This window comes from Lampris incognitus, chromosome 8 (genome assembly GCF_029633865.1).
Source record: "Lampris incognitus isolate fLamInc1 chromosome 8, fLamInc1.hap2, whole genome shotgun sequence".
NCBI lineage: Eukaryota > Metazoa > Chordata > Actinopteri > Lampriformes > Lampridae > Lampris > Lampris incognitus.
The window spans coordinates 36188064-36210822 of NC_079218.1; positions in this window are offsets into that span (position 1 = coordinate 36188064).

A 22759-nucleotide genomic window follows, 5' to 3' on the forward strand; every position below is an offset into this window, starting at 1 on the left:
ACAATCAAAGTGTCAGTTTACCTAAATAAAAAAACACGGTCACATACAGATAATTTTAGCTTTACTTGCCCAGGTTTCGAGACATCTCTGTTCGAGATTTGCCTCTACCCCAACAGGTGAATGGAATCCCAGGCTAGATTAAATGCGCCACCTGTGGCTAACTCATACTGTGCAATTACATTTCAATTGTTGTTTTCTTCAGATGCTGTGATAAAAAGCAGCCAGGCCACAGCATCCGAGGTGGAAGCTTTCATCAAAATGGGGCTCAGAAATGCCAGAGATAGACATGGAGGAAGGAGCAGAAGGAGCAAAAAATAAATAGATTTAATGTTTTTTTGTTTTTTTAGATTTAATGTTCTTATTGTGTTCAAATGTGGTTCTGTTTGTTGTTCTGTTTTATAAAAGCATTTAATTTGGTATATAGTTTTGTTTTTCAATTCCAATTGCTTCCAATTTTCAATAAATTCTTTCTTCGTGTAATTTATATTTTCTTCATTTTTTTGTTTGAGCTGGCTGTCAATAAATGTCACTAGCATACCAGGTACACATGGGGCACTATGAGCCTGTGTGGGACCACTGCTCCCAGCCCAAAGTGTGGGCATACTATGGGCATGCTGCGGGCCCACAATGGGTCCCACTGAGGGCCCACTCTGCTTAGTGTGGGCAGCCCACACTCAGCCCACACTCTGAGCTGAGTGTGGGCTGCCCACTGGGGCCCCACCAGGGGCCTTTAGTGTGGGGCCCACACGTGCCCCGCATTTCATGCCGGTAACGGGTCTGCCCACCGTGGGCCCTCTATCCTGCCCGCATTGGCCCCACGTGGGTCCCAAAGAGGCATGTTTGCTGAGTGAATACTGGGATGGCATCCAGCACTTTACCTGTGCCCCCATCCATAGGGTTAGTGGTTGTGTCAGGAAGGGCATCTGATCTAAAATTTTGCCAAATCATTATGCAGATTGACAAGACTATACCGGATCGGTCAACACTCACTACCGGATCGGTTGAGGCCCAGGTTAACAACAACCACCATTGGTGCTGTGCCCTCAAAGGGTACCAATGGAAACTACAAAATCCGCTGTAGCGACCCCTGAGAAACAGAGAACAAGCTGAAAGAAGATTTGATATGCTAGTTTATATATGTTGGATCTTTATCTCATAAAGGAGTGAAGGTGGACATTTTGTGCCCAGAAACAGACAGTAACAGAAAATGTGTTTGAAGATATCTAAGTGTTACATGCCAGGAATTAGGGATGTGCATTTACCGATACCAGTATCAGGCTGATATTGTCCTCATGTACTCATAATTGTAATCGTAAATCCACTCCGGTACAAGCGCAACAGATACCCCTTTATGGCAACGTGATATTACCTTCTCGTCAGTTGAGTAGGTAGGCCGAGGAGGAGCAATGTCAGTAGTTTGGATATATTTTAAGATAATCAGTGATGACAAGAGTAGAGCAGACTACAAAAAATGCTCTGCTGAATTGTCAAGAGGCATGAAAAATTCCCCTTTAACACAAGCAATTTGCTAAAACATCTAAATAACAAACAAACCCAATGCTAACTTCAGGGAGATTGCTAATGCTAGCAGCAGGAAACATCATCAACCAACTTTGCAGCAAACGCTGGAGAAGTGAGAGAAAATGTCCAGAGACAACCCATGGGTAGTAAAAATAACAGAGGTTCTTACCCAGTACATTGCTCTTGACAAGCCATTGTCAGTTGTAGATCATCTGAGATTTTGTTGTCTTCTCAGCGGTACTGGAGCTGACGTATGAGATTCCCAGCCAGCACCACATCACAGGAACCATATTACCAAAGCTGTATGACTTCGTGAAAAAGCACATCAACAGCCTGTTGCAGGACATTTCAGCCTTCAGCGTCACCACTGATATTTGGACTAGCAGTGTCAGCCAAACATCTCTCCTCAGTTTAACTGCACAGTGGATTGATAAGGATTTTACTCCCCAAAGAGTCCTTCTTCAAGCAAAGCAGTTTCGGGGTTTGCATACTAGCCAAACCACAGCAAATGCGTTTGATGATGTGCTTCAGACATGGGGCATTCTGAAAAGTTCTGTTTACATTGTATCCAGGACAATGCCAAAAACATGATCAAGGCCATGAGATATGCTGGACTCCTTAGCCTGCCATGTGTCACTTACACCCTCCAGCTGGCTGTTAAAGAGGGTCTTTTGGCTCAGAGAAGTTTAGCTGGTGTGGTGGCAGTTGGATGCAAAATAGTTGGACATTTTAAACATTCCGCTTTAGCCTACTCCCCCCTGGAAGACATTCAGGTGTAGTTCAACATGCCTATAAGAAGACCCTGGCAAGTCATGCAGACCCGCTGCAACAGCATGTACTACATGCTGCAGTCTCTCATCGAGCAGAAGCGGGCTCTGGGGATATTTGGGTCCGAATATGAGCTTCCTGACAATCTCACCACTCACCAGTGGACACTTCTAGAAAAGACTCTGTCTATGTGTTCTGGTTCCGTTTGAGGTGTTAACCCAGAAAGTGGGCTCCTCTGATGCTTTGGCATCAGATATGATTCCTGCTATGACTGTGCATCAGAGACTTTTGACCAAAGACACAGACCTCATCAAGAGACGCCTCACTGACATGCAGAAATACCCCACTCTGCTGCATCGCAACTTTACACGATCTGAGGTAAAGTATGTGTGTGTGTGTGTGTGTGTGTGTGTGTGTGTGTGTGTGTGTGTGTGTGTGTGTGTGTAAGAGAGAGAGAGAGAATGATGAAAAAAACTTTGTCATTGTCACCAACCTAAAACATTTTACTATTTAACTTTTACATAATTAACTTATTTATTAATTGATTTGAAGGCTATATACTGATATTCTGAAAATTTCAGACTAGCTTGTCCGTTACCAGCTAAACCAGCGGTCAGGAACCTATGGCTCGCGAGCCATATATGGCTCTTCCGGTGACGGCATATGGCTCCCAGACAATTTTGAGTTGAAAAAAATTTTTTTTTCAAAAAAATCAGTTTGGAACTGATTTTAAAATACTTGTGATATTTCTTAATAATACTGTGTCATTTTAAAGTAAACAGAAATTAGTTTTGAAGATAAATTTCACGGGTCACGGGTCACCCGTGGGTCGGGTCGGGAACCAATGGCTCGCGAGCATGTCCGGGTCATTGTAAAGGTGAAGAAATCAATTTTATCAGATAGCCAACTAGTTTATCCGCTTCAACCCTTGTAACGGAAAAGATGGCGAAAAGAAAAAAAGACGATGATTACCGTGCATTCCAGGCTGCGTGGACAGAGGAATTTGCATTTGTGGAGAGAGCAGGATCTGCGGTATGTCTAATATGCAATGATAAAATTGCATCGATGAAACGGTCAAATATAAAGCGGCACTTCGATACGCACCATGCTTCATTTGCATCGAAATATCCAGCGGGGGACAGCAGGAAAAGGGCATGCGAGGAGCTACAGCGGAGAGTGCAGACGAGTCAGCAGCAACTACGTGTGTGGACCAAGCAAGGTGACGGGAATTCCGCTAGCTTTGCGGCTGCTTTGGCAATAGTAAGGAATGGAAAGTCATTCACAGATGGCGAGTATGCCAAAACATTCATGCTTGATGTGGCCAATGAACTGTTTGATGACTTCCCAAATAAAGACAAGATAATCAAACGAATAAAAGACATGCCCCTGTCAGCAAGAACTGTGCACGATCGTAGCATCATGATGGCAAATCAAGTCGAGGAAACACAAATTAAGGACATAAATGCCGGGACATACTTTTCTCTCGCGTTAGATGAGTCAACAGACGTTAGCCATCTATCTCAGTGCAGTATCATTGCCAGGTATGCTGCAGGTGACACACTGCGTGAGGAAAGCTTGGCTGTTTTGCCAATGAAAGGGACAACAAGAGGAGAGGATTTATTCATGTCTTTCATGGAGTTTGCTAAAGAAAAAAAAACTACCGATGGATAAACTTATTTCGGTCTGTACTGATGGTGCACCCTGTATGTTGGGGAAGAACAAAGGATTTGTAGCGCTTCTCCGTGAACATGAAAAGAGAGCCATCCTAAGTTTTCATTGCATCCTGCACCAGGAGGCGCTTTGCGCTCAGACGTGTGGCCAGGAGCTTGGCGAGGTGATGTCTCTGGTCATTCGAGTGGTCAACTTTATTGTTGCCCGAGCTTTAAATGATCGCCAGTTTAAAGCTCTGTTAGAAGAAGTTGGGAATCATTATCCCGGTCTGCTTTTACACAGCAACGTGCGTTGGTTGTCAAGGGGGAAGGTGCTCAGCCGTTTTGCAGCTTGCCTGAGTGAAATCCGGACTTTTCTTGAAATGAAAGGCGTCAAGCATCCTGAGCTAGACAACACTGACTGGCTCCTGCAGTTTCACTATCTCGTGGACATAACTGGCCATCTGAACCAGCTCAATGTGAAAATGCAAGGTATTGGAAATACAATCTCATCCCTTCAACAAGCAGTGTTTGCATTTGAAAGCAAGCTGGAAGTCTTTCTCAGGGACATTGAAACAGGTCGTCTTCTGCACTTTGAAAGACTGCAACAATTTAGAGATGCATGCTTAGCAAGTGACTCCACTCAACATCTGGATCTCCAGCAGCTAGCTGGCTTTACGTTCAATCTCCTGCAGTCATTCAAAGCACGTTTTGGAGAATTTCGTGCGCGCACTGGTCTTTTCAAGTTCATCACTCATCCACATGAGTGTGCAGTGGACAAAATCGACCTGACATGCATCCCCGGGGTCTCTATCGGAGACTTTGAGCTGGAAGTTGCTGACCTGAAGGCATCAGACATGTGGATGAGTAAGTTCAAGTCACTTAATGGAGAGTTGGAAAGTCTTGCGCGACAGCGAGCAGAGCTGGCGAGGGAACACAAGTGGACAGAAATGAAAAATCTTCAACCTGAAGACCAGCTGATTCTTAAAACTTGGAACGAGCTTCCTGTGACATACCACACAATGCAGCGTGTGAGTATTGCCGTATTGACCATGTTTGGCTCTACATATGCATGTGAACAGTCTTTCTCGCATATGAGGAACATTAAGACCAACCTACGCTCACGTTTAACTGATGGAAGCCTCAACGCCTGCATGAAGCTCAACCTCACCACGTATGAACCAGACTACAAAGCCATCAGCAAAACCATGCAGCACCAGAAGTCGCATTAAAAGTAAGACATATTTAATTTATTATACGTTAAAAATACTATATGGCTCTCAATGAAATATATTTAGAAATATTTGGCTTTTATGGCTCTCCCAGTCAAAAAGGTTCCCGACCCCTGAGCTAAACTATTATTTTCTCTGTTGCAGGTATGAGGATCATTTTTTCTCAAACATCAACACTGCTGAAGAGGCCAAACAGATGGTGATGCTGGAGCTGCAGAAGGTGTCTGGAGGAGAGACAGACCAACAGCAGGATCTGGGGGAACCACCTGCCAGAAAGCTATGCAAGGCCCAGGAAAGCAGCAGTCTGGACAGACAGAGGCCCTCAACACTGCCCCCCCCCCACACACACACACACACCATACTCAACAGCATGGTGTCTACGGTGAAAACCTACAGATTTCTAGGTTCCACAATCTCCCATGACCTATGATGGGCATCCAACATTGACACAACCATCAAAGAAGCCCAACAGAGGATGTACTTTCTCCATCAGCTCGATAAATTCAACCTGCCTCAGGAACTGCTGATTCAGCTCTACACTGCAATAATCCAGTCTGTCCCCTGCACATCCATCACTGCCTGGTTTGGTTCGGCCACCAAACAGGACAGGGACAGACTACAATTGACAGTTAAGTCTGCAGAGAAAATCATTGGTGCCAACTTGCCCTCTGTTCAGGACTTGTAAACCTCCAGAGTCAGGAAACGGGCAGGCAACATCACTGCAGACCCATCACACACTGATCACAACCTGTTCCAACTCCTCCCCTCTGGCAGGTGCTACAGAGAACTGTACCCCAAAACAACCAGATATAATAACAGTTTTTTTCCATGGACTGTTATTCAAATGAATGTTTAACACTGTCAATAAATCCAACCATTTTGTATATACTGTAGTGTACATTGTATGTATACTGGTATGGCACGTATAATAAAAATAATAATAATAAATCAAACTTATATAGCACTTTTCTACCAGTCAAAGTTTCTTTACAGTAAACGGTTGTGAAACAAGACAACAGATAAACATAACAGACACAGGGATGGATAGGATGGGGGGCTACAAGAGGTCATGATGGACATGACAGACCCTGTCATGTCCATCTACCTCAGGCATGCATGTATGTAACCTGCTAACTTCTATTTCAGCATCTCTGATATATTCTCTGCACCATTGCACCTTATCTCTTAATTCACCTGTATATAGTCAATTCTTGTGTATATATCTGAAGATTGTTGTGTTGTGTTGTTATTCTATGTTAAGTACAATGAGACAGCCACAAAACCGGAATCAAATTCCATGTCTGCAAACCTACATGGCCAGTAAACATGATTCTGATAACAGTGTGTTTGTTGAGATGGCAGCAAGCATCAACATCTATGAGCAGTGCACCAGTGGGTGCTGCCATTCAGTTAGAGACATACCTTGGAAAGACCACAACTTCTCCGGTAAGAAAAACAACTGCAGAACTGGGGGGGGTTAACATAGTGCGGTTTCCCACTCTGGCCCAAATGTCTTGCAGACACCTCTCAGCACCATGCAGCAGTGTGGAAAGTGGAAGGCTGTTTAGCTCAGTGTCACATATTGTAAGTGAAAACAGGAAGAGGCTCACAGCTGACATGATGCAGAGAAGCTTCTTTTCATCAAAAAGAACCTGCCTCTCACTTTGCCAAAAGAGGCTTGTTCTTCACAGACAGCACTGACATATGAAAACATATCATTTCAGTTGTTCTGCTACAGTCGTACGCTACGTGATGCTGAAATCCACTGAATGTGTTGCAGGTTACATATAAGTGAAGTGTGCGGCAGGGCCACGTTTGTTCAGGGAAACACAAAAGTAGTTGAATGTTGAAATGTCAGCAACCGCATGATGCTGTATATTCAATTTGTTACATTCAGAAATTGAGGAATATCTGCTGAAAACAAAACACATTTCCAAAGTCATTGTTAGAACTGTAATAGTATTATTCAGTACTCACATCGGTACTCAGTAGTGGCAAGTACCCAAATATAAGTACTTGTGCTTGGTCTGAAATAAAAGTGGTATTGGTGCATCCCTACCAGGAATATCTTGTTCACTACATGGCGACAATCAGATATTGGTGTATCAGGTCAGGTAACAGTCACAGAAACTTAAAATTGATTTAACACCGCCTCACTTTAGTCATCTAAACATTTTGCCAATTATTCCTCATGTGTTCATGAATTAGCAATGTATATATATATATATATATATATATATATATATATATAATTTACTTTACCCACAATAACTCCAGAAGCAAATTAATGTAGTGATTATTTTGATTACGTGGATAATTTTTTGTCTTCATTGAAAATAAGACAGCATGAAATTGATGGAAGTGGAACAGCCCTTTATCCTTTATCTATCCATTTTATGATCCCTGACTGTCGATGATCATAGATTATCCTAATGCGGTTGCACACACACACCAGATAGTTCAACCTGGCCAAACAAAATACATTGTTTTTTTTCCATTGAAGGGCAACAATAGTAATTTTATCTCAGTCTGCCATGTTCTTCATGACAACAGCGATAGAATGACACTCACTCTACAAACAATGCATCGGCCATTGCTGTGTTAAGTGCAAAGGTGTGCGCGCGCGCACGCACACACACACACACACACACTTTGTGTCCTGCCCTTGCCTTCATCCTCCGACACTGCGACAGCCTTCCAAACGTGAGTGGTGGATTGTGAGGGCTGTTTGAGTTACAGGGAAACACCAGATTGTGTGCAGCTTTGATATTTTCAACATCCGTGCTGGCCTTTGGAGATTCCATCCACTTGTAAGACAGCAGGCCATGTTTTGTTCTCTCTTTTCCCCTTCACATTTTTCACTCTAAATCTCTATACGTATCTCTGTCTTGCTCTCTTCCTGTGTTGCCCTGTCTCGCCTTCCTCGTTAAAATATATATGAATTACACCAGGTAGCTCACCCCCAGGCAAAAACTAGAAATACAAATGGAAAAGTACAAAAAATGGGCTGAGCAGGAACTGTGGTGTTGAATGTGAATAAAGGATGTTGATTTATCCATGCATCTATTTGGGCTTAAGTTGGTCATTAGGGTTATTATTATATAGAGGGTGGGGGGACTTAGTGCATCTGGGTTGTCAGTAATGTAGGATGCATTTCTTTATTTAAAACTAACTTAAAATTGCTAAATGAAATAATTTGGCTTACTTAATATGTAATGTTCATCGGTGATCACTCAGGGTCAAGTATGATCGTCCCCCCTCTGGATCCCTCTGGGTCCTCAGGTGGGTGTAGAGGCCGATCCTGGAGCCACATAATAGGAGGTCGCCTGTTTGTGACAGCTTTTTACATGGAGCGGCTGATGCACCTGCAGCCACCACACGATCCTTGGCAGGGGGTGGCCAGAGTCCAATGGCATGGAGAACCAAAACGACTGGGGACCACCCTCTGTTGCAGCCTTCATCCACCTTCACGGCTGTTGTGACCTGGAGACATCTTCTGCCAGTACTGCCGTTGATGTCTATGTTGGATTGTGTTCTGTCTGGAACCTCCCCTTTGACCCGTCCACCTTGGCTGACTCTATCAGGAGCCAAGCTCCGGACAGCATAGCTCTTGGGATCATTGGTACATGCAAGCTTCTCCACCATGGCAAGGTGGCGATCCAGGAGAAGATTTAATGTTCACATCAAAAATATGTAATAACATCAACAGGGGTTTGTGTAGTGCACCAACTGAGACAAATGAAATGACTCATGACCCCCAACACTCCCTGAAAGCTTTGGCACCCTTCTAACCCACTTTCTTTTCCTCTGTATGGTTGCTGTGAGTGTATGAGTCTACCTGTCATATATCCTGGGCTCTCTCTCTCTCTCATCCTCTCTTTTCAGTTGTGTTTCCAGGACTAGATGCAGTGCTGCTCAAGGGCAGTACAATGATGGCTGGGCTGAGCCTCCCATCTGCACCCCATCTTCTGATGGTGTTGCTATAGAGGATGGCACTGCTCCATGGCAACATTTGGAGAGGATGCCCCACGTGCTACTGCAGTTTGTCCCGGCATTCACTTTCCTTCTTTGAATTATTTTGCTCTCACCAACTGTTGTTGTTAACTGGTTTTCATTCGCTGTTTCATCTCATAATCCGTTACTGCTTTGTCTACTTTGCCCACTCGCAACCCAGTGCATACCTCTCCACGCTTGAAGCAGGACACCTTTGCTGATGCTCTTCCTGAGGTTTTCACGATGTTATTTTCTGCAAAAAGTTTTTCCCTGTGGAGTTTCTCTTCCAAATCAAGGTGCCATCCATTGCTTACCATTTAGGGATAAGAAAAAAATAAGTGTATACTTCCCCCATCTCCTTTTCGAACATGCATCCTGTAACAAATAATCTGTTTGCTGAGTTTGATGTGTGGATTTGTTGATCACTTAAGATTATTGGCAATGGCTTATCTGTATGTTATATCCTGCTTATTTGCATGTTCGAAATAAATCCTCATCATCATCGCCACCACTGCATCTACCTGCTCTTCACTCTGTGAGCATAAAGCCCTCTTAGTCTATAACTGTGATTTGGGTTTATACAAACACATGTGGCTTAACTTTACAGAATAACTGCACATGTCACCTGTTTATCTGGCGGGAAAAGTGCCTTTGCCTCGTCCGGGTTGCGCATGGTCCTCAGCGCTGTCCTCCCGCTGTCTCACGGGGCAGGATAATCGGTATTCAGGGCCATACAACCAGTAAGCTGTAACAAGCAAACCGAGGAGGAATCACTGAGACACACTGATTAGGTCTCAGGGGTGAAATCCTGGTCTCCTTTCACCTTGTTAAATTGTACAGTCATGCATTTCACTTTTACTTTTAGATTTTGTTTACCGATCTCGATTAAAATAAGGCAAGATAAGCAGGAGTACAGACTTTCTCTCCCTGGCTGTGGGAGCAGTTTCTGCGTGGGCTTGGAAAGACAGACTTCGCTCCACAAAAACCAAACGTAAAAAAAGAAAGGAAAATTAAAAAACGTATAAACTGACCCACTGATTACCTGGCTGTAAGTGAAAATGCAGTCTACATGAATGTGGGAGGATGCCCTCTGTAATCGTGGACCACTGCGTTGAACCCACATCATTGTGATGAATTGCTAGGGCCACGAATGACGTGACGCCCCCCCCCCAAGCCACACTCGTAACGCATAACTTTATTTATTATTATTTGTTATTGCCATTTTTATTTGTTCTGATTATAGCCTACACTTGAGTCACAATCAAATAGTATAATCAGTATGATTAGAAAGCATAAATCATTTGACACGTCAAGTCCAGTTGCATAGGATTAAAAAATGTCAGCGCTCACCACCCCGTCTTAAACGTTCCCAAAGAAGTTCCTCCGTCTCTCGTTGTGCTGGATGAAGTCACTGGCAATGGCGAGACCATCAACATTGGCCAAAGCATCCCTGTGTGTGTGGCTGCACATCAAGTCATTGAGTCTCCTTTGAGTCATTGTTGACCTTAGATAAGTCTTCATACGACGAAGGGTTGAGAAAGACCTCTCGGCGCTGGCAGTTGACACGGGAATTGTATAAAACTATTTCAACAGCCTGTGTACATCTGGCAATAGGGTTTTCGCTACCGGAGCAGCATTCATTGCCGATGTTACTGATGCTACCGTTGTGACGGTAATTCCAGACGTTCGGATCGCATCTGGCAGCATATTCAACTGTGCGCGTAAACTGTCAAAGTCAAGTTCTGGGGCTAATTAGCAATTCTACTGCTGGTTCCTCAAGCTCAGAGGGCTCATTGTCAGCTGGGGCGAGGCTCATAACGTTGAGGGTAGCAGCGACAGTTAGACATTCTACTTCTGGTTCCTCAGAGGGCTCATTGTGGGCTGGAGTGACGGTGGTTGTCTCAGCTACCTTGGTTAACTTTGACCCGAAGAAATCAGTTATTTTTCGACGCTTCATCATTCATTTGAACGTTACTATTGCTTAAATTAAGCGAACACACTAGCAGTTATTCTACTTACATAGAGTGCTGGTATTTTGTTCTGTGAATTCAAGTCGATGTGACGCTAAGCTCACGTGACACAAATAACCAATCAAGCATTAGGAAACAAGAGTTTGTTGCTTGTGATAGGCTACGTACTGTACGTAGGCTTACAGCTAGTGGAAATTAGCCCGGGAAGCGCGCAAAAGTGCAATACATTAAGAATGTAACGTATTTGCGATTTGAATTTTTACACATGTTTATGTTTGATGCACGCCAAAGTAGGTATGGCCACGGCCCTACTGGCCATACCGGTTCTGCGGCCTATGGTTAACAGGGACTCCAGAAATCTCAAAAACAAGTTGTGGGAAACCAATTCATTCTCAAACCTATCTTTTCTTTCCATTTTCAGTTGTATTATTTGTCAACCACGGACAATCCGTCCATCGGACACAAATTAGGGGACACCTGCCCAGCGGATATGGCCCTCGTGCTCCCGCTGCATCAGCGACACCATGTGACTCCTCGGCTGCCATGGACGGGGGATCATCGATGAGACGCCAGCAAGCCCCGGCACCTGGCTCTTGTGGGCAGCTGTGAATAAGAAGCAAACGAGTAAAAGGGTCAATAACGCTGAAGGAAGAGAGAAGGAGAGTGGCTGTAGAGGAAGAGTGATTGAAAATGAGGAGAGAGAACTGTGACAGGAATTAAATAAGCTTACGGTGTACCGTCATGTGTGTGTGTGCGCCGCACGTGCGGGACAAATGGGAATGGGTGGTGGTCTGGGGGGGGGGTGTCCTATCCATGTCTAATTGTCTTTGAGTGACATTGTTACTCCATTGGTCGGCCGATGGCCCCATTAGAATGACCTTCAGTCACTAATGGAAGGGGAACGGGAAAAGCATAGCCCATGATGGGGACGAGAAGGCTTTGTGCGAGAACATGCCTATGTGTATTTGAGTGTCTGCGTGTCTTTCTGAGACTGTGTATGTATTTTAAGATTGTGTGTGCTAGCGGGAAACACGACATGGGTAACAGTGGAAGAGGAAAAATATAGAGAAAACAGGAGAGATGTTGAGAATAGTATGAAATCTATTAGGTAGGATAACAGCAAAATGGGACTAAGGGAAAGATGGAGTGATAGAGGGAGAGAAGATGGGCAGAGGTCTTGGTGGGGAGGCACATAAGGGCTAATGTGACACACAGGGTGCCCCCTGTTAACTGCCTCCTCTCCCTGCGTGTGTGTGTGCGCGTGTGTGAGAGGGTGTTCACATAAAGGACAAGAACAGTATACAATACAGAACATCAACAGATGCAAATAAAAATATTTTTGCCATAGTCTGTGTGGCCCTGTGAGTGTGTGTGTGGGGGGGCTGTCCGTGTGTGTGTGAGAGAGAGAGCGTGTAGTGTGTGTGTGTGTGTGTGGGGGGGCTGTCCGTGTGTGTGTGAGAGAGAGAGAGTGTAGTGTGTGTGTATGTGACTGTGTGTTTGGTGGGGGGGGCTGTGTGTGTATGTGTGTGTGTGTCCGAGTGTTGTCCCGGGTCTCCCCGTTCGGGAGGGGTACGGGGTATCAGTCACTGTCCCTCAGAAGGGGGCAGGCTAGACATGCTGTGCAGCCACAGTGCAGCATGTCTCTGTGTCCACCTAGTATGTAGGGCAGTTTTCGGGGGTTTGGCAGGGCAGTGAATTTGGGGCGTCTCTCCTCAAATGTCTGGAAGTAGTAATCGCGGATTTCCCGGAAGGTCTTGCATTCAGCTACAAAGTGCAGCTCTGTCTCGACAGCATTGTCTCACACTGTTGACAGAAACCTTCGTCTTTGGGCATCCGGGTCTTTTTGTGTCTGCCTGTTCCTATGGCGATGTGATGCTCCCCGAGTCTCTATTTCGTCAGTATGTTTCTCGAATGTGTTTCTTTTATTTGAGTGAGGTAATCTGCTAATGTGTACTCTCTGTCTAGGGCCAAACAGCATCGCACCTGGCTTTGGGATTTTGTTTTAGATCACCAATATTCATAATAATTGTCTTTTAGGTTTGAGGGAAGACAATTATTATGAATATTGGCGATCTAAAACAAAACCTGACACTAATGTAGTGAATTCTCTCTCACACACACACAAAGCTAAAACACCAACAATCCACTAGCTAACAAACAAGCACACACAAGCAGGTAGAAAAACACACTCCAGCTCTCTCTCTCTCTCTCTCTCTCTCTCTCTCTCTCTCTCTCTCTCTCTCTCTCTCTCTCTCTCTCTCTCTCTCTCTCTCTCTCTCTCTCTCTCTCTCTCTCTCTCTCTCTCTCTCTCTCTCTCTCTCTCTCTCTCTCTCTCTCTCTCTCTCTCTCTCTCTCTCTCTCTCTCTCTCTCTCTCTCTCTCTCTCTCTCTCTCTCTCTCTCTCTCTCTCTCTCTCTCTCTCTCTCTCTCTCACACACACACAAAGCCAAAACACCAACAATCCACTAGCTAACAAACAAACACACACAAAGCCAAAACACCAACAATCCACTAGCTAACAAACAAACAAACACACACAAAGCCAAACCACCAACAATCCACTAGCTAAAAAACAAACAAACACACACAGACACGTACATACTCAGTAATGCATACACACATGTCCCTGCAGTCGCCTTTCAGGAGACATGGTGCATTGCAGCCTCCTCGGGGCTTGTCCACTGTGTGCTACTATAAGGTGTCTCTGTGCTGAAGGGCATTTAAAGCCAATTTATTTCCTGCCTCAGATGAGGTGAGATGTGTTGAACCAATTGACTTTGATTCATCGGCGTGGAAAGCATGGAAAAACCCAAGCATCTGAGTGACCTGGGACCAAATGAAATCTGGGTAAACACAGCGCACACATGAACACACAAATACGTACAAAGTCATCCTCACTCGCAAACACAGCATTACTCCCACTGAAATCAATGAGACGTGGTTGCCCTTGAATCGGAGATGAATTTATTAAACAGAAATCCATCACGTCAACAGACAATTAACCACCATGGAACAACCACTCGTTTTGTTCCCTTATCTTTCTCTCCCTCCACCTTTTGCCTCCTCTTCCCTCCCCCTCTATCATTGAATGTTCTTTAAGGAGGGAATAATTGAAAAAAAAATATCGTGAGAAATTTACAAACTCTATGGAGGACAGTGTCACGTACTGGTCTACCCCTTAAAGGGTAATTCCGGTATGCTTAAACCTGGGCACTACTTTCCCATCATTTGGGGTCTAAATGACTAATGGGGACAAATGTCTCTGGAAGTGGTCCAGAATTGAGCGAGAACTCTTCAGCCCGCAGCCATGATGAAACAGGCTGTAATGCAATCCTTTGGGGCAACTGTGCCTGTCAAAATACACTACCGTTCAAAAGTTTGAGATCACCCAAACAATTTCGTGTTTTCCATGAAAAGTCACACTTATTCACCACCATATGTTGTGAAATGAATAGAAAATAGAGTCAAGACATTGACAAGGTTAGAAATAATGATTTGTATTTGAAATAAGATTTTTTTTTACATCAAACTTTGCTTTCGTCAAAGAATCCTCCATTTGCAGCAATTACAGCATTGCAGACCTTTGGCATTCTAGCTGTTAATTTGTTGAGGTAATCTGGAGAAATTGCACCCCACGCTTCCAGAAGCAGCTCCCACAAGTTGGATTGGTTGGATGGGCACTTCTTTGAGCAGATTGAGTTTCTGGAGCATCACATTTGTGGGGTCAATTAAACGCTCAGAATGGCCAGAAAAAGAGAACTTTCATCTGAAACTCGACAGTCTATTCTTGTTCTTAGAAATGAAGGCTATTCCATGCGAGAAATTGCTAAGAAATTGAAGATTTCCTACACCGGTGTGTACTACTCCCTTCAGAGGACAGCACAAACAGGCTCTAACAGGTACTATTTAATGAAGATGCCAGTTGGGGACCTGTGAGGCGTCTGTTTCTCAAACTAGAGACTCTAATGTACTTATCTTCTTGCTCAGTTGTGCAACGCGGCCTCCCACTTCTTTTTCTACTCTGGTTGGAGCCTGTTTGTGCTGTCCTCTGAAGGGAGTAGTACACACCGGTGTAGGAAATCTTCAATTTCTTAGCAATTTCTCGCATGGAATAGCCTTCATTTCTAAGAACAAGAATAGACTGTCGAGTTTCAGATGAAAGTTCTCTTTTTCTGGCCATTTTGAGCGTTTAATTGACCCCACAAATGTGATGCTCCAGAAACTCAATCTGCTCAAAGAAGTGCCCATCCAACCAATCCAACTTGTGGGAGCTGCTTCTGGAAGCGTGGGGTGCAATTTCTCCAGATTACCTCAACAAATTAACAGCTAGAATGCCAAAGGTCTGCAATGCTGTAATTGCTGCAAATGGAGGATTCTTTGACGAAAGCAAAGTTTGATGTAAAAAAAATCTTATTTCAAATACAAATCATTATTTCTAACCTTGTCAATGTCTTGACTCTATTTTCTATTCATTTCACAACATATGGTGGTGAATAAGTGTGACTTTTCATGGAAAACACAAAATTGTTTGGGTGATCCCAAACTTTTGAACGGTAGTGTACGTCCACTAAAAGTGCTTGTTTTTGTCACTTACAGGCTCAGATTGTTATTATTTCTGACGACATAATGTAAAGGATCAAAACAGAGCTAGAACTTTTTCTTTACGTTTCACTTCTTCCGGACTCCGTTGTTACTGCTGCTGCTATTTGCGCATAGGAATGTTGTTTGTTTCCAAGAGAGGAACCGAGTCCGAGGTAGCATAGCCTGACTCATAGCAATAATGTATTTCCAAATTCAAGTCAATTTTATTTGTATAGCCCAATATCACATGGCTGAATTTAGCTGATTTCAACAATGTGGATGAGGCATTTGAATTCAATGGCCGGGGCATCCAGGTAGCGTGGCGGTCTATTCCATTGCCTATACCACCACAGGGATCTTCAGTTTGAATCCTCGTGTTACCTCCGGCTTTCTGGGGCGTCCCTACAGACATAATTGGCAGTATCTGAGGGTGAGAAGCTGGATGTGGATATGTGTCCTGGCCGCTGCTCTAGCGCCTCTTCCGGTCTGTCGGGGCGCCTGTTCAGTGGGGGGGGGGGGGTCTGGGGGGAATAGCGTGATCCTCCCACGAGCTACGCCCCCCTGGCGAAACTCTTCACTGTCCGGGGAAAAGAAGCGGTTGATGACTCCACATATATCGGAGGATGCAGTCTGCAGCCCTCCCCGGATCGGCAATGGGGGTGGAGCAGCGACCGAGACGGCTTGTGAGAGTGGGGTCCGTCTGTCCATCCGCTCATCCCCATAATTATGGACGTAACTTGATATGTACAACTTGAAACTTTTCACTCGTTTGCTGGTAGGTGCAGGTGAAAGTTTGTCGACAATTCTGTGCAAGTCGTTGACATTTATCCATGGTAAATATTGCAGGCATCGTGAAAAATATGCCAGTCAATAGCACATGCCAACAAACAGGAAACTGGTATGACCTTTGCAGTAGAAGCCGGAAGTCAGTGGACTACAGTTATGCACAGAGCCGGTGTGGGGGGGGGGGGATCGATGGCCACCCAGATTCATTTGAGCCAGAGTATATGGATGAAGAGCTCCTAGAAATTGAAGACATGATGAAGAGAGATAAAGAGGGGCAACAGGCAGAGGAAGATTAACCAGCTTCTTTGGCTGGCAGTAGTCATAGACCGAAACCGACCATCGGTCGCCGGTTTCATATTGTAGCGAATTAAGGGGGCAGCCCGGGACCGCCACAGCCGGGACGCGAACCCGTGTATTCCGTACCGCGAGCGACTACATTAACCAGCCGACTAAAGGGTCCGACCCGTTAGCCAAGGGCTAACGTATTACCTCGCCTCCGTCGGGAAGCGCATCCGATGGAGGGGACCGCCATGGCCGGGATGCGAACCTGTGGCTCCCGCACCACGGGCGACAATGTTAACCAGTCGACCACTTTAGTCGAGCGGTTAGCGATGTCTCCCGCGGTGCGGGAGATACGGGTTTGCGTCCCGGCTGCGGTAGCTCCTCTGGTTGCCCCCCCCCCCCCGAATTATCTACATTGTAGCGAAGTCGGGGTGGGGGACTTCTGACACCAATGTCGCGAATTCGGGGGGCAACCCGGGACCGCCACAGCCGGGACGCGAACCCGTGTCTCCCACACCGCAAGCGACAATGTTAACCAGTCGACTAAAGGGTCTACTTACGAGTCATCGTTACAATATGAATATGCCGTGATTGCCGCCATTACACATCAGCATGTGATCCCAGAAAGCTGAATCAGTTCATCTAGACACACAAAGTTCAGAGGGGGAAACCTTCCATCAGTGAAGGCTATATCCCCAACCACTTAAACAACTCAGCTGCATAACATCCACGAAGTCACTTAGCTGCTTTAAAGTTATTCCGAATGGAAATATAAGGTTATGGTTATTTTGAAATGTTTGTTGATTTAATGATTTTCGCAACAACTTTTTTATTTATCCTTTGACTTGTTACCGACTCACTGACCGATTTATCTATAGACTCTTTGTACAAGGTTTTTTTTTTTAATGAGGATACACAAGGACATATTTTCGCCAAGGATGGTAAATAAACATTGATATTTTAAACATTTACTTAACTGTTACTGCTACACTAAATGTGGTGATAATAAGTGAACACAATGTTTCAGTGACATGCTAATGCACACTGTAATATGACTGACGAATCAAAAAGAACATGGAGCATGAAATCTAATCAGCGATCTTTAAGCTTTCAGGTTAGAGGACAGTCAACCAGACATCCCTGTCACCCAGTAGCTAAGTCATTTTGTACAGATTTGTGCATGGTTAATTGGAAATAAGCGGTAATTATTTTACAATGGCCACCTTTTAAAGGGACTTATGGATGGGTTATGCAACCCACCGCCTATCCGGTGTTATGTGCTCAGTGAGCATTTCTGTTGACATCTAGGGCTGGCAGGGTTGTCAGCTGAGGAGGACATTCACCTTGGCAGCTAGGTCCAGGCCAATTTAGGCTGGTATTTTTCCACTTCTGCTTCTTTTTTCTCAGCCACATCTCGTTTTTTTTCTGAAAGTGGCAACCACCACAGTTGATTTTGGAAGCCAATGTCGAAGTACTTTAGGCCGCAGGGCGGCGCAGTGGCCCAGTGATGCATGTTCTCCCCGTGTCAGCGTGGGTTTCCTCCCGCCATCAAAAAGACATGCGTGTTAGGGTTAACACTCCTGCCTGTGTCCCTGAGCAAGGCAATGGAAGGAAGAACTGGAGCTGGTCCCCAGGCGCTGCAGCTGCCCACTGCTCCTATACAATAGGGTAGACTAAATGCAGAGAACAAATTTCGTTGCAACTTGTACAATGGAAAACATAAAGTGGCTTTCTTGACTGACTTTGAGCAAGTTTGTGACACCAGATCTGATCTAAAGACGACTGTGCTAGCTGACACATATCGGCTTTGTTATGAAGCCAAATGATTTATTACCGGGAATCAGTTATGTCTTTGAATGGAGATTAAAACGTATTTTATTTTTTATTTGTTTATTTATTTATTTTAGTTTCCCCCTTTTTCTCCCCAATTGTACCTGACCAGTCACCCTGCTCTCTGAGCCGTCCCAGTCGCTGCTCCACCCCCTCTTCTGATCCGGGGAGGGCTGCAGACTATCACGTCTCCTCCGATACATGTGGAGTCCCCAGCCGCTTCTTTTTCACAAGACAGTGAGGAGTTTCGCCAGGGGGACGTAGTGCGTGGGAGGATCACACTATCCCCCCCCCCCAGTTTCCCCTCCCCCCTGAACAGGAGCCCTGACCGACCGACCAGAGGAGGCGCCAGTGCAGTGAACAGAACACATGCCCACATCCGGCTTCCCACCCGCAGACACGGCCAACTGTGTCTGTAGGGACGCCACACCAAGCCGAAGGTAAAGCGGGGATTCGATCCGGCGATTCCCATATTGGTAGGCAACGAAACAGACCGCCATGCCATCCATACGCCCCTTAAACATATTTATGAACTGAAGTCAAGACCCATTTTTCTCCACTGTTCTCCTCAGTGCTCTTCGTCATGGGTGGTTGTCCGCCTGAGTAGATGCAGGTGTTGGTGCTCTGTATATCTCATGTTCGGTTTCCTGTTTTTCACTTAACTTCCTTCTTTTCCTTATCAAGCACCTCTTCAGCCGCACAGGCTGAGCAGCAACGGCAGCTCGCATGACTTGGCAGATAAGGGAAGATACTGTTCAGAGTTGTCGCGCATGATATCAAATTGACCATTTCAGTGGTTTGCTCTTTTGCCAGGGAATTCCAGGCCCGTAACTGTGTGTATGTGTCAGTGTAAAGAACGTGTGTTTGTTTGAAGTGGGCGTAGAGTGCAACCTGCATGATAAATGCAGGGATGCGAGTGTCTACGTAGGTGGGTGGGTGGGTAAATCAGAAATGTATTTTTGTTTGTGAACAGAGTACAAGTATCTACAGAATACACAAAGTACACAGATATGTGCAGTGGAAACACAATAAACAATTTTGTCTGAGAATGTGTGTGTATCAGGTTCAGGTTTTCCTTGAATCCTCCCAGGTGGCTCATATTGGAGGTGGACAGCCTGTCCCCTGTGCAGCAGACTGGAAGGTAGGGGTCCTTGAGGCTTATATATCACACCACATAAACAGACATGACCCGCTTGCCAGTGGTTTTCAGGCAGCACACCATTCCAGTCACAGTCAGATAAGCCCTTGAGAAACGCCTCCTGTCAGAAACGGTACTACCTGGGTATCAGGTCTTACAATGCCTGGGTATTGTTTGGGACATGAAATATGCCTACAGCATGTGCAGTGACAAATTAAAGATACAGAGAAGTTGAATTTGATTGGTGACCAAGGAAGTTTGCAAGTACAAGGACCTTGATTTGGAGGAATGCTCACATAAAAAAAGGACAAATATAAGAACATTGTAAAAATAGGATGTCTGATAATATCTAAAAACCAAGAAAAGTGCTGCCATGTACATCTATTAAAGAGTAACAATATAAGTGTATCTGCGACCCAGCCACTGAGGATGCACAAGCCAGTGCATTCTTAGTGCCGGTCCCAGGCCCGCATAAACGGGGAGGGTTGCATCAGGAAGGGCATCTGGCGTAAAATATTTGTCAAATCAAATATGCAGATCATTAATAAGATTTCCATACCAGATCGATCAAGGCCAGGGTTACCAATGATCACCACCGGTACTGTGGTACCGTGTGTGTGTGTGTGTGTGTGTGTGTGTGTGTGTGTGTGTGTGTGTGTGCGTGCGGTACAATGACAAAGAGGAGGTTTATGGATGTGGTGAAAGAGGACATGCAGGTGGCTGGTGTGACAGAGGAAGATGCAGAAGACAGGAAGAAATGGAAACGGATGATCCGCTGTGGCGACCCCTAACGGGAGCAGCCAAAAGTAGTAGTAATAATATAAGTGTATCTGCAGATCTAGGATTATTACAATCTATCTATAAATATACATAAAGGCATACAACATAAAAGATGAAGAATAGAGAACGAGTGAATATGTGGAAAGAGACTGTCAAGTTATCCATCCATTGTCCCTAGGGACAATTTAGTATGGCTGATTCAGCAGACCTATATGTCTTTGGACTGTGGGAGGAAACCCATGCAGACACGGCAAGAACATGCAAATTCCACACAGAGGACGACCTGGGACGACCCTCAAGGTTGGACTACCCCGGGTCTCGAACCCAGGAATTTCTTGCAGTGAGGCGACCGCGCTAACCACTGCACCACCGTGCCGGCACTGTCAAGTCAAGTCAATTTTATTTGTATAGCCCAATATCACAAATTACAAATGTGCCTCAAGGGGCTTTACAGCAACACACCATCCTGTCCTTCAACCCTCGCATCGGATAAGGAACAACTCCATTAAAAAACATTTAAAAAAAAAAAACCTTTAAACAGGGAGAACAAATGGGAAGAAACCTCAGGGAGAGCAACAGAGGAGGGATCTCTCTCCCAAGACGGACAATGTGCAATTGCTGTTGTGTTTACACAATTTACACAATACAACATTGAAAGAAGATAACAGAATTATAAAATATATGAAGAATATGAGGAGCAAGAAGCCAAGCGGTGTCCAGACGCCACCGGAACAGCCCAGGCCAGGACCTGAGCCACACAACCACCATCACCATGTCCACAAAAAAAAAAAAAAAAAAGTATTGTGCTGTGGGTCTTAAAGTTCATCCATTTTCTTCCTGAGGTCAAAGCTGAGCAATGATGACTGCCTTCTGTCTGACAAATGCTTTTTGAAAGGTTTTGAAAAGCCAGACCCTTCTCACAAGTGGATTCCCGTCAGCATTGCCGCTACTTCCCCTCAGCTATGTAGCCCCCTCCGATCAGCCGTTGAAGGTGTCATTTAATGGTCCACCATTTGGGAAGCCCTGCTTTTCATGAAATCGCTCTACAGGAGAGGAGCAACAGACTCAGTCTTATGAGAGAAACACCAGTGTGATCAGCTGTCATGATTGGTTAAGACTAGTATATAGCCGTAGGGGAACAAAATACATCGCTCCAATGTTGAACAGTTTAAAAAAAACAATTTCCTAAAACGATTGAAATAATAATCGAAAATAAATACTGTGGCAACTCTGTCCCACAGCTGGGGTCTTCAGCACAGTGACACAGGGAGAGTTAGGGCACTACAGCCTGTTTACTAAAATACACAGAGGTCGTTTAAAACACCAGGGCATAAACAGTGGAACAAAGAGTAAAAATGGACGTCTTAAGTTCAAAATATTTTGTTGGGGAGAGAGCTATGCGAGTTCGCGTCCCTGTGGCTTCAGCTCTCTCCCAGTCTCTGGTGTGTCATTCTTTGCGGTGTGGAGCCATTTTATCTGCCATGACTTGACTAACTCAGGACAACTGGTCCACAACCCACTCCACCACAGATACAAACAAGTATAAAAAGAAGTCTTGGGTCTCATACCTGCGAGTGCGCCCGGTGCCTGCACCTGGGGGTTGGTGGTGTGGGTGAACCTCAGGGCTACGGGCTAAGCTTGTGATTTTGGGGACTGGTCTGTGCTCCTTGGGGCTGTTGCTCTGCAGGCTTCTGGCTTTCCTGTGGGCTCGGTGTCATCTGGGGCTGTGGTGCTTTGGGCTGTGTTTTTTTCTCTTGTTTGTGGGGTGTTTGTAAGACTGCAGGGCCCTTGGGCAGCTGCAGAGCCTGTCTGCTGCTCGGAGGCACTACGTTAAGTTGTGGATCTCAGACACTAGACTTTATCGGGGTTAATCCTGTGCCCTCACAGGTGGACACATCACATACACATTGCTAACATCTGCCTCACAAACTCTCTGGAACACTCCCTGGATTACATCCTTCTTCTTAGCCCTTTCTTTGCTTTTTTTCTTGTCTTATCAATTACCACGATAACTGTTATCCTAAATTGATGAATAAGATTGATTTAATTATGTTGTGTCAAATACATGTCAGCATCTGTTTCAACGCCCATGGTTTATCAGATACATGTTGTCATTTTTCATTTCTAAATTCCCTTGTTTCACTTATGGTGACTGACCTGCTCTTGGAGAAGTGATGCTGATTGGTTGTTTAGCTGATCAAACATGCTGAAGACGGGTGCTGGCGGTGGC